Raw genomic sequence first — 15,031 nt, forward strand, 5'->3', positions numbered from 1 at the left:
ATCTATCAAGCTATTAGCTGAGATTGAACTGAATTTATTATTATTATTATTATTATTATTATTATTATTATTATTATTATTATTATATTCAGAAGATGAGCCCTATTTATATGGAACAAGCCCACCAAAGGGGCTACTGACTTGAAATTCAAGCTTCCAAAACACTTGGTGCTCATTCGAAAAAAGTAACGGAAGGTACAGAGAAATACAGAAAGAACCTCACTCATTAAAAAAAGTAAAAATAAATTTACAAAGAAATAAACAAATAGATAAAAATATAAGTAAATTATTAAAATACAAGCAGAATTGTTTTAGGGTGATACTGCATCATATCTGCTTGAACCTTTGAGATTCCAATTCCACGATATCCTCAGTAGTCAGACTGTTCCACAGCCCAACAGTGTGAGGAACAAAGGACTCCTGGAACTGAGGAATTCGACAGCAAGGCACGTTCACAGCACATTGGTGCTTCTGTTCAGCAAATCTGGTTGCTCTCTCCTGGAAAAGGGGATTGGGAATCAAGTGTGAATGTGAAAGATCTCTGTTAAAGTGTTAATGAGGATAAGAGGTCAGCCGTGGACCTCTGGACTCTGCAAACTAAAGCTGTCTAGTTGAAACTACAACACGAATCTAAGGCAGATAACTAACAGAATTTGTCAGAGGTTGTGATGTTAACTGAACGATTTATTTTCTCCTGTTTATTAGAAGTGTTTAATGTTAAGATTAAAAAAAAAAAACATGTATTTAAAATATCTTCCTTTCCCATATTCAATGTTGATTTGACAGTACAGTATTGATCTAACCCAGGAGTATCGTAATTTGAATTTTATTTTGCCCAGGTTTTATTTATTTATTTATTTTTTTTTTGAGGTATTTGGAATATTGCTAGAAACCAGTGTTGTTTGTGCCTTTATTGCTATTATCTGTTACAGTTTCTGTTTGGCATTCAACGGAATTCTAATGCTATGAGCGTTTAGAGCCCAAAAAAAGCATTTTCGTAGCAAGTTTTGATCATTTCTCTAATTCACCATCAAGGTCAATTTCTGTACCCAATATAAATATGAGAATTACTATAAGGTCATTATTTTGATAAGCTACAACTAGTCTCTATCAGAATATGGCTAAGTATAATATATCTATTACATTAAAGTCACGCAAAACTAAAAAGGACAAAAAAAAAAATGGTAAAGTTTCAAGGAACTTGGAAAAAAATCTGGCAACTTCCCCAAGGATAAAGAATTGTCACAGATGAAGACAGTCAGTGACAGTTCCGGCTGGGTGGTCCATGGAATTTTTGCCACCATTGGTTGGACAAAAAGTCACTCTGACTGCACAGTTCAGACTTTATATTGTGAATTATCAATCGTTTTGTGGTGATAGCTCAGATATTATAGATTTAAATGTGAGTTTTTTTATGTGGTTTTGAAAATTTTAACATAAAACTGAATGAGAACTCCAGGACCATTTTATTTTGGGTGAGAGAACTCCATGGACATTTTACGTTGGGTGAGTGAACTCAAGGGCCATTTTATGTTGGGTGAGAACTGTATGTGGTCCTAAGACTGCCTTTTCTTCAGGGTCAAATACCTAGGTAGGTTAGAACAGGCTCCCTAAGGTGGGTTAGGGAGTCTGTCCCAGCCTACCTATGTTGGCTAGGCTAGGCTAGGACAGACTCCCTGAGGTGGGCTATGAGTCTATCTTAGCCTACTTAGAATAGGCTAAGCAAGGCTAGGACAGGGTTCCCAAGGTGTGTAAGGTTAGCAGTGTTAAGGACTTAAGGTAGTGCGAACTAGTCAGAAATTGAAATGAATATAGTGTCATTTAGGACCAAATTAAGCAATACTAACAAAGTTTTTAATACTCAGGGGCTAAAGCTGGTCTACTCAATACTGTGGCAGTAGGTAAAGTATTTGCTACGAGGGAGCTAAGCTAGGATACTTTGAAATCATGGCATTGTGTATTTTGTAAGTGTTCACTGCTAGCCATTTCGGTAGAATTTTATAAGTTGCCAATAAGACTCCAGCCAGCCATTTTTGCATGAAAACCCATTTTGAGTTTTTCATGCAGAAATGACCAGAAAATGATTGAGCACTAAGAGAACCCAAAAATACCAACCTAACGTACCCTAGGGGTGTTCACTGGTTACAATTTTGCTGTATTAGCTATGGGGGAGGGGGGTGGTACTGTCTTACCTTAGCCTGCAAGTCCCAATTTGATTCATTTTTAATTTGTCATTTGTGCATACGGTTTATGGGGTTCAAAAGACCGAGAATGAAGAGCGCTTTTCAAAAATGTGGGTTAGAATTTCATACCGTGTATTGGCAACTTATAAAATACCGCCATTTCTAGGTAAATGACAAAAATAAGCTTAGATTTATTGTACCAGTGTAGCCACAAGGTTCGCTATCCCACATTAAGATTGTTTAAAAGGCTGTATAGTTCACAGGACCTGTACTGCCACTCCAGTGCTCACTTTCCTTTGAAACGGTCAAGGGTGTCAGTACCTGAAGATGGTTAATGTGAAATTGAAGTTATACAACGCACAGAATAGGAGAAACGCTACCTGGAAAGTAGCGCAGCACCCAAATCTTTCCAGTTGTTACTCATAACAGTCAGGTGAGGTTAAAATCACCAGTATGTAATAATCTTAATTTATTGAATAGTAGGCCAAGGTGGTTGTGAATATAGCCTAAGTGGTATCGTGGGAATAGTGACAATTCTAACTTTGGCTATGCCATCAGTTATTTTTCGGAAGACTCCAGCCAGCCACTTCAGAAGGGTCCGGCTAGCCATTTTTGCATGAAAAACCATTTTGGGTTTTTCACGCAAAAATGGCTAGGCAATGATAGTAAAAGAACCTAAAAATACCAACCTAACATAACCTAGGGGTGTTTACTGGTTACAGTTTTGCCGTAGTAGCTTTGGAGGGGAGGGCCGGGGGCCAGTATTGTCTTACCTTATAAGTCGTAATTTCATTATTTTTCTCTGTTATTAAGCATTTGCGAAGGTCATGTATTGAGAAGAAATTTTTCATTTTGATGAGTTGAGAAGAAATTTTTCATTTTGATGAGTTTTATCCAAGAAAAATAGAAGTTATAATGTGGGTGGCAGGAGTCTTCCATCTATACGCCTATCTCAAAATCTTACCCTAATCTTGCTTGTGTGAAAAGGTACATATAAAAAATTCTTTATAATACAAAGATTCTTGATAATTTTACATCAGACAAAAAATAGCACAGTTTAGCTAGGAAAATGTCACACTTTGAGCTGTTACAGTAGCCTAACCTACAGAACTATGCAATCATGGTAAGTACCGTATATCCCAGCGTATAAGACGACCTTTTAACCTTAGAGTCTGCCCCAAAATGGAGGGTCATCTTGTATGCTGAGTATTAAAAGCAAACCTTAAATCATGCCATCAGATTCGGACTTTGATCTGTAAGAGTACTTCCTTACAAATATATCACAGAACATAACGAACTTGTGATATCTGATGAACATAATGAATTTGTAGGATTTTAATTGTTCAAAAATGTTTTTAAAATGTTTTAATCATTGCAAATAAAATATCCCTTATATGCTGTACCAGAATATTTTTAAAATGAGCTCACCATTGCTTATGCTTACATCAGCTGATAGTGTTGAATTTTACAAACTGGGAGTCGTCTTATATGGCAAACATACCTTTAAACCTACATTTTTACATGAAAAATGGGGAGTAGTCTTATATAAGGAATCACCTTATACACAGGCATATACAGTAGATAAAATGAACACCACACGGAGATATTGTTTAGCAAATATTTTTGTCAGAACAGTGTAAAGAGGTTGTATATAATGCAATACAGGCTAGATAATTTGAGAAATTTGCTTAGGTAATTTGAGAAATTTATTGCCTTTTGGTTTTTATGTTCATCTCTGATGGGTTGTTCTCAGCATGGTGCCCCGCAGAGCTTTTCCATAGAATTAGCAGTAGACAAAATATTTTCATATAAATAAAATTGGTGTGGTGTGTGTGGTGAGGACTGTTTATGCACATGTATCAAAGAAATAAAAACATCCCCACTAACTGGAAAATCAGAATGGCAGTGCAGTATGTAAGTGCAACGCTAATTCACAGCATTTTTGCTAGACTCCTCTTTGCTTCTGTGTGTAATGCCCAGAGGGTTTGCCTGGCTGAGGCAAGGCATATTTTGGGTTCCTGTCAAGGCTGCTCAATCTGTACTCTGCATATCTGGGACAGTGTGTGTTGAATTTGCACTTTTGCCTTTACTGCTGCAGCGCAGATATTTGAGGGTTTACTCTACAGAATGGAAGTTTCTCCATTAACAATGCATGCTGGCTCATTCATTTTTAAGTTATGACTAGATGGAGACCAACAACTGGTATCATTATCTTGGTATTATTAATTTCAGTAAGAAGTGTGCACTGTTTTTCAGTTTGATTTTGATTTGAATGGCTCTGTCCAATGTTGCTGTCTCAAGTTGCTTGTTTATGGAGTAGCATTAATGATAAGGCCTGTGGATATGCCAGTGGGGTGAGGTAAGCTATGGGTGGGATAAACTACACATTTTCTGGTTCTTGGTATTGAAAGTAGGCATGGCTTTGATGAAAATGGTTTTTATTTCAAACAATGAAATGCAGTTTGAATAGACCTGGTTAATTTGGTTTTAACAAGAACTAAAACATAGATTTGGAGACACTACAAACAAATTTAAACTGAAATACAGTATCTTACATTCAGTGTGTCAGATGTGTACAGTAGTTACAGGGCTGTTGATATGATGCAGAAATGATAAATTCTAGCTGTTACATTTTTTCCTTGTCTAAAGTCATCAGGCTTTCGTGATAGGATGTCCCTTCAGTTATACTGACACTTGCCATTTGCAAGCCAAGTCGCATTCAGGCATCATCACTGACAATACCAGCAGTTGCACTTAAGAATCTTAATCCAGTCTCTCAGCCCAGGTTTCCTTTCTTCATGTAGTTGCTCAGTAGCTGTTGTCAGACCACCTTTTGTGGCTACCACTAAGATAGTATTGTCTGTGAACACTGGAAAGTTTGTAAACATTACCGGGTTAACTCGGCTGCCTTGGGTGATGTGCACATGACTTGTTCAGTCCAAAGCAAAGTTGAAAAATGTTACTTTCAGAGGGTGGTTCTTTATTACTTCTTGTATTAAAGTTTTGGCCAGGTATGATGGTGTTATTTGATTTCATAGGTGTTATAGATGCTAGACTGTTTCCTCGTTCTTACTGACTATACTGAGTACTCTCAGCAGTGCAAAGTGGCCTGTGGATTTAAAGGCCTTAAAGTTTATAGCATATGCAATACACAAGTTCATATGTGCTGCTTAGCTTGTTTTGCAAGTGCAGTTTGTTTCAGAGGTGGAATGCACTCCTGAATGTGTGCCTCTGTAAGTGTCTTAAAATTGCTTTTGCAATGCCATTAGTTTTATTTGTAGGGTGAAGGCATCTCTGAATATCCTCTAACTGCCCTTCAGGAAGCAAGGATTATAAATGTAGGCATTGCTGTTCTATATTTGAAGCTACTGATCTAGAGAGAGTATCTTTACAGCTGTAGTATTTAACGTATAGAATGATAGTATGCATACACTAGGCATCCAGTTCATTTTTACCATTATTTTTCTTAAGCGCAGTCACTGCTAGTCTAGGATACTTAGTTTCAGGCAATGACACCTTGTAGAAGGGTAGGCTAATGTAACAGTACAAAGGTCGCCTAATGTCAGGCAAGGTTAACTCCTGCATGAGTGATGTTCATTTCTGAAGTTCTTATATTAGTATTTACATTCCTGGGACTCCATATCAGATTTGCTGGTTTATAATGAGTGACTGATGTGAATTATGAATTTTGAGTGGCAGATGACCTGATGAAATTTCTGGTTGTGTTCGTTGCTCATTCAAACATGAAATAAGTCTTACTAATTGTGCAAGATGTTTGAATTCACAGAATTTGGAAAAATATACCAAGACTTAATAATTTATATGCTGTATACAGTAAGCTAAGATTTACCAATACTTTAGTCTAAAAATTAGTTTATCAATATATATTAGATGTGTAGGGCTTGTGGAGATTTTGTAGAGGAATAAGTAACATTTTATATATGTATCCTTAAGCTGATATTGATATCAAAATTGTGATGTGCACAGCACAAGCTAATTAGTCGGAGAATTGTGCTCTATGGCAGTCTTAACAGTTGGAGAATCACATAACACGGGGCTGCTATTTACTGACTTAAGAGGCTTATCTGAACCTCGGTTACAGTAACTGTTTAGTATCCTTCCCTGTAAAGGAAATGTAGTGGAGGAGTTCCTTCTCCTTGCATTCTTGATACTCCAGTATGTTGTATGCATATTTCCTTGAAGTGTTCTTTTGCAGGCAGTTTAAACTTGACAAGTAGAAGGTTAAGATGCAGCCATATGCAGCCCTGTTAGGTAATCCTTTCTACGGATGATTAAGAAAAATTGGCCATCTTGCATGCCCAGGTTATCTTACTAGTATGAATGAAGTTTTTTCACAAGCACAAACACCTTTCTCAAAGTAAGGTCAATTTTATTCATCAGAGAAGTGGAATTGGTAGAAAACTTTTAAATGTTATTAAATGGCTGGAGATACTCCTGTGTGCACAAGGGCATGCACTCGAAAAATGGACAGAACGTACTGAAGTAAGCTGCCATACTGCTCTCAAAATGAATGATTTTGACACTTTAATGCCCAATTTTACCTAGGAATGTTATCTAATGCCTCGGTCCCCTTTAGGAGTGAGTCTCTTGGTCATTTTATAGATACAGTATGCATTTTGTAAAGGGTTGGCATTGTTGCTGTCCTTAATCAATGAAAGAATTTCTCATTTAATTTTTGGTAGCCATGTGAACTCAAAAGATGGATTGCCATCTTAGAATTGCACAATTACACAAAAAACTTTTTCTCATCAAAATAGAGCTTTAAATTGGTAGTAACTAAAAAAAAGTAATGCCTCAAATTATTGGACTAAGGTACAGTACTTAACAGTTACCAAGTTGATTATTTTTTCTTTTGTTCTACAATTTTATATGTTTTATACCAGTTTCCAGCTGGTGCTAGACGTTTTATCCCAAAGCTAAGATTGTAAGTTTGTTAGCTATGAAAAATACGATTTAAAATTTTGTCATTTTGAGTGTTAAAGTACAGGTTTAAGTTGGAACTGTGGAATTGCTGGTAGCTATAAGATATGTTACAGTGTGAACACAGATGTTCTTTGGAGTGTTAAGTAATGACATAATTGAATTTTCATGTCATACCTCCCTTGACTTGCATCAGAACCAATCTCTATATACCTTTCTGAAGTTAGACCCCCCATGCCTGGTAAACTGTGACATGGGTAACCATCAGCATATTCCTTGTTAACTCACCATAGTTTGTGGTTGGTTTACAACTTGCCCTGATCCATTCATGAGTAAGGGCTGTGCTTTTGATTAACCCTTCTCCCTCATCCATATTTTTGTACAATTTTCATCCCAGTATATTTGTATTGTACAGTCTGCTAATAAATTTGTAGATGGTTGTGGGTAACATGTATGATTATTCTTTATTAATTTCAGGACTGCGGCATTCTTCAGTACAGTGTGAAGTTCCTCTACTCATTTGCAAAAGGTGCAACACACAAGATGGTGACAGTATTCTCTTGTAAGTATAGTTTAAGGAGAGTTTCTTCAAACTCAGAGTAGAATGAGATGCTTAGGAGATATTGTAATGAAATAGTTAAACGATACATTGCACAGTACTAGTGGTCATTTTCATTCAGTTTGATCGAAGTGTTGTTGAAAGAAATATCTTTAAATACTAGTAAATACTTATCAAGGGGTGTAAATATTTAAATTTTTTTTTTTTCAGTGGAAGATGGGGCTGAAGAAGTATGGGCCTAAAATACTGTTATCATTATTCTTATGATGCTGTTTCCCCTTATTACTTGCACAGCCAAATGCCCAATTTGGTAAGTGATAAAATATACTTGTACAGTATTTCCTTTATATTTTCTAATGAATCACTGATAATTTAATGATTAATGTATATTTAGGCAAGTGTCGGTTATTTCCAAAGACACTTAAAAAAATTCAGTACATGTAAAAATATCCAGTACATGAATGACTGTGTATTGAATATGTATTCCTTGACATGTGGTGCAGAAGGTGGCTGTAAGTACAGAATGCTGTACTTTATTCAATATTATATTTTAGCAAATTGTATTTTCAGTTTTGCACTAGAGCTCTATGCTTTAAATAGTGCTCCCTGGTCAAAGCAAGTAGTTTGTGGATACTACAGTGTCTGAATGATAGAGAAACTGTGAATGTTGCACAGTACAATATAGTCTCAGTACTTATACAGTATCATTATTAACTGTGCTGGAAGTATGCAGACTTTATAAATGTTTGCAGTCAATTATGTCCATGTTCTGGAGACTGAATTTCCTGACATCATTACCACATGCAGGGGATCATTACACTGGTTCGTTCAAGGGTGTTTCTGTACTCTGTTGTAGCTGCGTTATGGTATGAGCTGTTCCACTCGTATGTCGTGTATGGGGTTTAATATAGAATTACTCAAGTGTGCATGCAGTAGTTTTTGCTTTGAAAGGAAAAGGCTTGTTACAAATGTATGTTGATTGTAATCACCCACAGATTTTTACACAAACAACAGTTCTAACTGGGCTTTTGCACATTATATTTTTGGAATTTGGAGTAAAGTGTTTTGGGTGGCTAGTGTTATTTGTTCATAAATAAAATCCCACACTTGTGGTTGACTGTTATTTGTAGGCAGTGCATTTTTAAGATTTTATGACGTCTGCAGTGTGGTGATGTAGTTGTCTCTTCCTTGTCTTGAGCTTTGCCCATTTCTGTAGGGGTTCACTGTTTCCTATAAGCCTTCTCCACTTAACTGTGTGTGTGTGTGTGTGTGTGTGTGTGTGTGTGTGTGTGTGTGTGTGGTGATACAGTACATGATGATAATTGTATATTATTGTAGTTTGGAATCATTTGGACAGCCTCAAGCAAAATCAGGCCCAGTCCTTGAAGCTTGGTAACAAGGTAGTCAACCCCACTGAACTGAGACTTCATTTTGAATTTTTACTTAAATCACGTACATTTTGTGGTGTTGGTTGTTCAGTACCAGTAAGGCTCACAAAGTGAGTGATGTTCCTCTACCGTAGGACAACTGATCAATCAAGTATGCACCGAGTACTGTCAGGTGTTAAACTTTTGTACAGTATATAAATGACCAAATATACAGATTGATTCTTGTAGTCTATGATCACTTATGGTTGGCCACCCATAACCTGAGACTTATGAAGAAAAAAGACAAAAAACACTCAAGAATTCTTGATATTAAATGATTTGCAAAAGCCTAGTTAGGATGGTAGTACCTGAAAAAAAAATTACAAATTGTAATCAACATGCATTGTACAGATCAGGAAGCAGGTAATATCCCATCTTTCAGATAAGTGGTGTGCGTATTTTCCAGTGACTGAAAAGAATTTTTCAGTTTTTCTTGACTACTGGGTAGATGTACGTTTGACCAACCAATTTTGCACAATTAATACCTTGTTTTGCTTGTATCTCAGCAGTCATTGAGCACGGTGAGAAAAGTGATTGAAAATGAGTTCTTGAAAAGATTCAGTACCTAACCTTCATAGAGAACAGGTTGCCTCAGGTTCCTTTCCATTAAATTTGATGTCCACTCTGGACATTGTCTCAGCTTCTTCATAGGTGCATGAACTGCAAGGAACCAGTTGAGGGACATTGTCTGCTTTCTTGCCACCCTTTGTGTAGATTGTACCTTTGGCTTAACTAAGATTATAATCCTTTTTAACTTTCTGTACTAGTGAGAAGTAGGACTTGAGTTAGTTTTTCCAGGATGTCACTAGAAGTCAAAAGTGGCTCTACAATGATATTAGAATTCCCTTGTCTTAACAAGGTCACCTGATTGCTGTATTGTAAAGGGATGTTTATGATTAGGAATGAGTACTTTGTAGAAGTCATGTTTTGGATTTGAGTCCTTTGAAAATGTTTGCAATTATTTTGTTTTGACAATCACAAAATACTGCAGACTCCCAATACAGCTTATTGTATCTCCTTCACTTCCAGTTAAACTCATTGGTTCTGCAAGTGAATCTCTTGAAATCAAGAGATGTTTATTTCATAAGAGTAACTTGTTTTTATTGGCATCCATAACTGAAAATAGAATGTCTGAGTTCATTTTGCTTGTCACAACATATTCAGGACAGTCTTCTGAAATAAAGCAACATCTTGTACTGGTTTTCACATTTCTCTCTCGAAAGGTGTTTATGGTTTAAGTTTGGATAGCCTGATTTGGTGAAATCATAATTTAATTTTCTTCAAGTAGGAATGACAAGTGGTTGTTCTTTAAATAGGGTTATCGCTCTTGGATTTCTGTATGACTTAATTATTGAAGAAAAGGACTGGTTGCTGCTTCAGTTTGCTTCCCTGTAGATTATGTCGAGTAGATGAAGACTGGGATGTATTCGTGAGTGTTTGTCAATTTTGGACATGAAAAATGTTTCAGGAGTTGGAATACTTCTGAAAAACAGCCCAGCTTATAGTACAGAAGGATGACTTATATTGCAAACAATGTAGAAGCTTAATTTTTTTCAGATTATTAATTGTGATGTATGATTGTTCTGTGCCATCATACTTTATAGTAACCAACAGCTTTATTATCCAATAATTGTGGACTATTTGAGTGAAGAGGTTGCAAATTTTAAATCCTGTTTAATGAACTTTGTTTTCAGATTTGATGTACAAGAGAAGTAGTGCTGAGTGATTTGACTTCATGGAACAGTTCACTATGGCAACCCAGACTGGTTTTTGTTGTAGAAAGATTGTTTTTTTCTTACTGGAAGTATGAGACGGTGTGCTGTCATTAACTGCAAGGAATCAGATTATTGAAAATGATCTCAGGTTGGGGGAGGTTGATTAGCATTGATACAACTTAGTTTTGTCATAATACCTGATATTAGATTACTTGGACAAAACTAATGTACAGTTACTTTCATAACTTCAGACATAGTTCTATGTTATTTTGTTTTACAAGTATATTTGTTGGTTTTTATTAGCATTTTCTCTTAACAAAAATTCCATGAACTTTATTTTGATTGACATTCAGAATTAAAGTAATTATTAGCAGAATATAAAAGTGTCATTAAGCAGCATATTCTTTTTTTGTAATAATTTTGCAACCGTTGCTCTTTGCATAAAGCATACATCACAAATCTTATATAGACTGAACATTGCCAAACTTGATACTCTGCAAAGCAAAATATGCAAATTATCACATTCTGATTAAGCTGTACTCTGTACTCTGCTGTAGCTGTGTAATGGTATGGAAAGGCTTGTTACAAATGTATGTTGATTGTAATCACCCACAGATTTTTACAGGAACAACTGTTCTAACTAGGCTTTTGCTCATTATATTTTTGGAGTTTTGAGGAAAGTTTTGGGTGGCTAGTGTTATTTGTTCATAAAGAAAATCCCACAATTGTGGTTGACTGTTATTTGTAGACAGCAGTTGCATTTTTAAGATTTCATGGCTTCTGCAGTGTGGTGTATAGTTACCATCTTCGTTGTCTTCAGCTTTGCACATTTCTGTAGGGGTTCACTGTTTCCTATAAGCCTTCTTGGTACAGTGCATGATGATAATTGTATAGTATTGTAGTGTGGAATCATTTGGACAGCCTCAGGCAAAATCAGGCCCAGTCCTTGAAGCTTGGTAACAAGGTAGTCAACCCCACCGAACTGAGACTTCATTTTGGATTCTTAAATCACTTACATTCTGTGAAGTTGGTTGTTCAGTACCAGTAAGGCTCTTAAACAAGTGATGTTCCTCTACTGTAGGACAACTGATCAATAAAGTATGCACTGAGTACTGTCAGGTGTTAAACTACTTTTGTACAGTATGTAAAAAAGCAGTATAAACAATGACCAAATACTGTATACAGATTTATTCTCATAGTCTGTGATCACTTACGGTCGGCCACCATTAACCTGAGACTTACGAAGAAAAAAGACAAAAAACACTTCTTGATATTAAAGGCATGTGATTAGCAAAAGCCTAGTTAGGATGGTAGTACCTGAAAATAATTAAACATTGTAATCAGCATGCATTGTACAGATCAGGAAGCATGTAATATCCCATCTTTCAGATAAGTGTGTATTTTCCAGTGACTGAAGAGAATTTTTCTTGATTACTGGGTAGATGTACGTTTGGCCAACCGATTTTGCACAAGTAAATGCTTTGTTTTGCTTGTATCTCTGTAATCATTGAGCACAGTGAGAAAAGTGATTGAAAATGAGTTCTGGAAAGGATTGTCAGTACCTAACCTTCATAGAGAACAGGTTGCCTCAGGTTCATTTCCATTAAATTTTATGTCCACTTTCATCTGGACATTGTCTTGGCTTCTTCATAGGTGCATGACCTGCAAGGAACCAGTTGAGGGACATTGTTTGGTTGCCTTACCACCCTTTGTGTAGATTGTATCGTTGGCTTAACTAAGATTATAATCCTTTTTAACTTCCTGTACTAGAGAGAAGTAGGACTTGAGTTACAGTTTTCCAGGATGTTACTAGAAGTCAAAATTGGCTCTACAATGCTATTAGAATTCCCTTGTCTTAACAAGGTCACCAGATTGCTGTACTGTAATGGGATGTTTATGATTAGGAACAAGTGCATTGTAGAAGTCATGTTTTAGATTTGAGTCCTTTGAAAATGTTTGCAATTTTTTGTTTTGACAATGACAAAATACTGTGGACTCCAAGCACAGCTTATTGTATCTCCTTCACTCCAGAATTCATAGATTCTGCAAATGAATCTCTCAAAATCAAGAGATGTTTATTTCATAATAGTACCTTGTTTTTATTGGCATCCATAACTGAAAATTGAATGTCTTGAGTTCATTTTGCTTGTCACAACATATTCAGGACAGTCTTCTGAAATAAAGCAACATCTTGTACTGCTTTTCACATTTCTCTCTGAAAAGGGGTTTTTTTTGGTTTGGGTATCGTTAGCCTGATTTGCTGAAAAATTTTATATTCCAAAGGTAGGAATGGCAAATAGTTTTTTAAATATGGTTATCTCTCTTGGATTTGGTTTTTTGTATGACTTAATTGTTGAAGGATAGGATTGGTTGCTGCTTCAGTTTGCTTCCCTGTAGATTATGTCGAGTAGATGAAAACTGGGATGTTTTGTGAGTTTTTGTCAACTTTGGACATGAAAAAAGTGTATCAGAAGTCCTGAAAGACAGCCCAGCTTTAGCAAAGGAGGAGGACTTATATTGCAAACAATGTGGAAGCTTAATTTTTTTCAGACTATTAATTGTATGATTAATGTTCTGTGCCATCATGTACTGTGCCATCATACTGTATAGTAACCAACAGCTTTATTATCCAATAATTGTGGACTATTTGAGTGAAAAAGAGGTTGCGAATTTTAAATCCTGTTTAATGGACTTTTCAGATTTGATGTACAAGAGAAGTAGTGCTGAGTGATTTGACATCGTGGAAGAGTCCACCGAGGGCAACCCTGACTGTTTTTTTGCTGTAGAAAGATTTTCTTACTGGAAGAATGAGACTCGGCTGACATTAATTGCAAGGAATCAATTATTGAAAATCTCAGATTGGGGTATGTTGATATATAAAAGAAAAATAACTTTATATTACATTACTTGGATATTAATGTACAGTTACTTTCATAACTTCAGACATAGTTAATTAGTTAATTTTAGTTAATTTTAATTTTGTTTTACAAGTATACTGGATTTTAGTATTTTCTCTTAAACTAAAATTCATGAACTTTATTTTGCTCTACATTCAGAATTGAGTAATTATTAGCAGATTATAGCAGAGTATTGAATAGTTATTAGCAGAATATAAAGTGTATCATTTAGCATCATGCTTTTTTTGTAATATTTTTGCAACAGTTGCTCTTAGAATAAAGCATTCAGCACAAATCTTAGACTGAACATTGTGAAACTTGATACTCTGTAAAGCAAAATATGCAAATTATCACATTTTGATTAAGCTACGTTTCAGAGGCATGTTACAAAGCAAAAATAACAAATTATCAAATTTTAGTTTAAGCTAAAAATGTGAAAGGCATTTTACAAAGCAAAAATAACATTTTACTGAAAGGTGGTAGTTTAACCAAAATGTGAAAGTTTGCAGATTTTACTTTAGAGTATGAAGTTCAGCAGTGGTCAATTTGATTTTGTGCTCTATTTTCTTATAGAAAGAGTAGAGGTTTTAAGTTTTAAAGTGCCATAATTGAAACTGCTTTTTTACCTTATATTACAGGGCCTAATAAATTTTTAATTCTTACTTTGTATTACAGGGCCTAATACATTTTTTTTAACCGAAGACTCAAGATCGACGTGCGAGAGGAGACATCGTGGGGCGAGAGGACTTGAAGTCAAGATTAACGTGTGAGAGGAGAGGACGTCATGGAGTGAGAAGACTCATTCAAGATTGACATCATGGAGTGAGAAGACTCATTCAAGATTGACGTGTGAGAGGAGAGGATGTCATGGAGTGAGAAGAACTTCACATGTTAGGAAAGATGACGTCAGCTGGAGTGAGGGGACTCATCCAAGATTGATCTGTTTGGAGAGGACGTCATGGAATGTAAGATGTTTCAAGATTGACGTAAATAAATGTTAAAGTTGACTAATAAAGATTGACGTTAAGAGGAGAATGTCACTGGAAAGTGAGATGAACTTCACATGTTAGGAAAGATGACGCATCCACCAAATATTTAAATCCTTGTGTTTGTACAGAAACATGTATTAGAGGATATGTAAATAAATGTTTAAATTCAACTATTTATTATTCTACTTTAGCAAAATTTTCACTTGTCACTTGCCTAAAGAGAGAAAACTTAAGATTATTGGTACTTGCTCAAGTGGAACAAATAACTGAACACATGGATAAGAAATCCACATACATTAGTTCCTCTCTGGTAATTTCCT

The 15,031-nt window shown here is 35.7% G+C and overlaps 1 long non-coding RNA gene across 2 annotated transcripts; it reads left to right on the forward strand.

Annotated features, from left to right (window-relative positions):
* The first annotated feature begins 1,273 nt into the window (after positions 1-1,273).
* On the forward strand, positions 1,274-14,503 carry LOC136830580 (uncharacterized). 2 transcript variants are annotated; one of them, XR_010850667.1, is made up of 6 exons: positions 1,274-1,506; positions 2,447-2,616; positions 7,602-7,686; positions 7,894-7,993; positions 13,525-13,689; positions 14,398-14,503. It is a non-coding gene; the product is annotated as an uncharacterized lncRNA (long non-coding RNA). The 2 variants fall into 2 exon arrangements; XR_010850666.1 differs by lacking the exon at positions 2,447-2,616.
* The last annotated feature ends 528 nt before the right edge of the window (positions 14,504-15,031 follow it).

This window comes from Macrobrachium rosenbergii, chromosome 47 (assembly GCF_040412425.1).
Source record: "Macrobrachium rosenbergii isolate ZJJX-2024 chromosome 47, ASM4041242v1, whole genome shotgun sequence".
NCBI lineage: Eukaryota > Metazoa > Arthropoda > Malacostraca > Decapoda > Palaemonidae > Macrobrachium > Macrobrachium rosenbergii.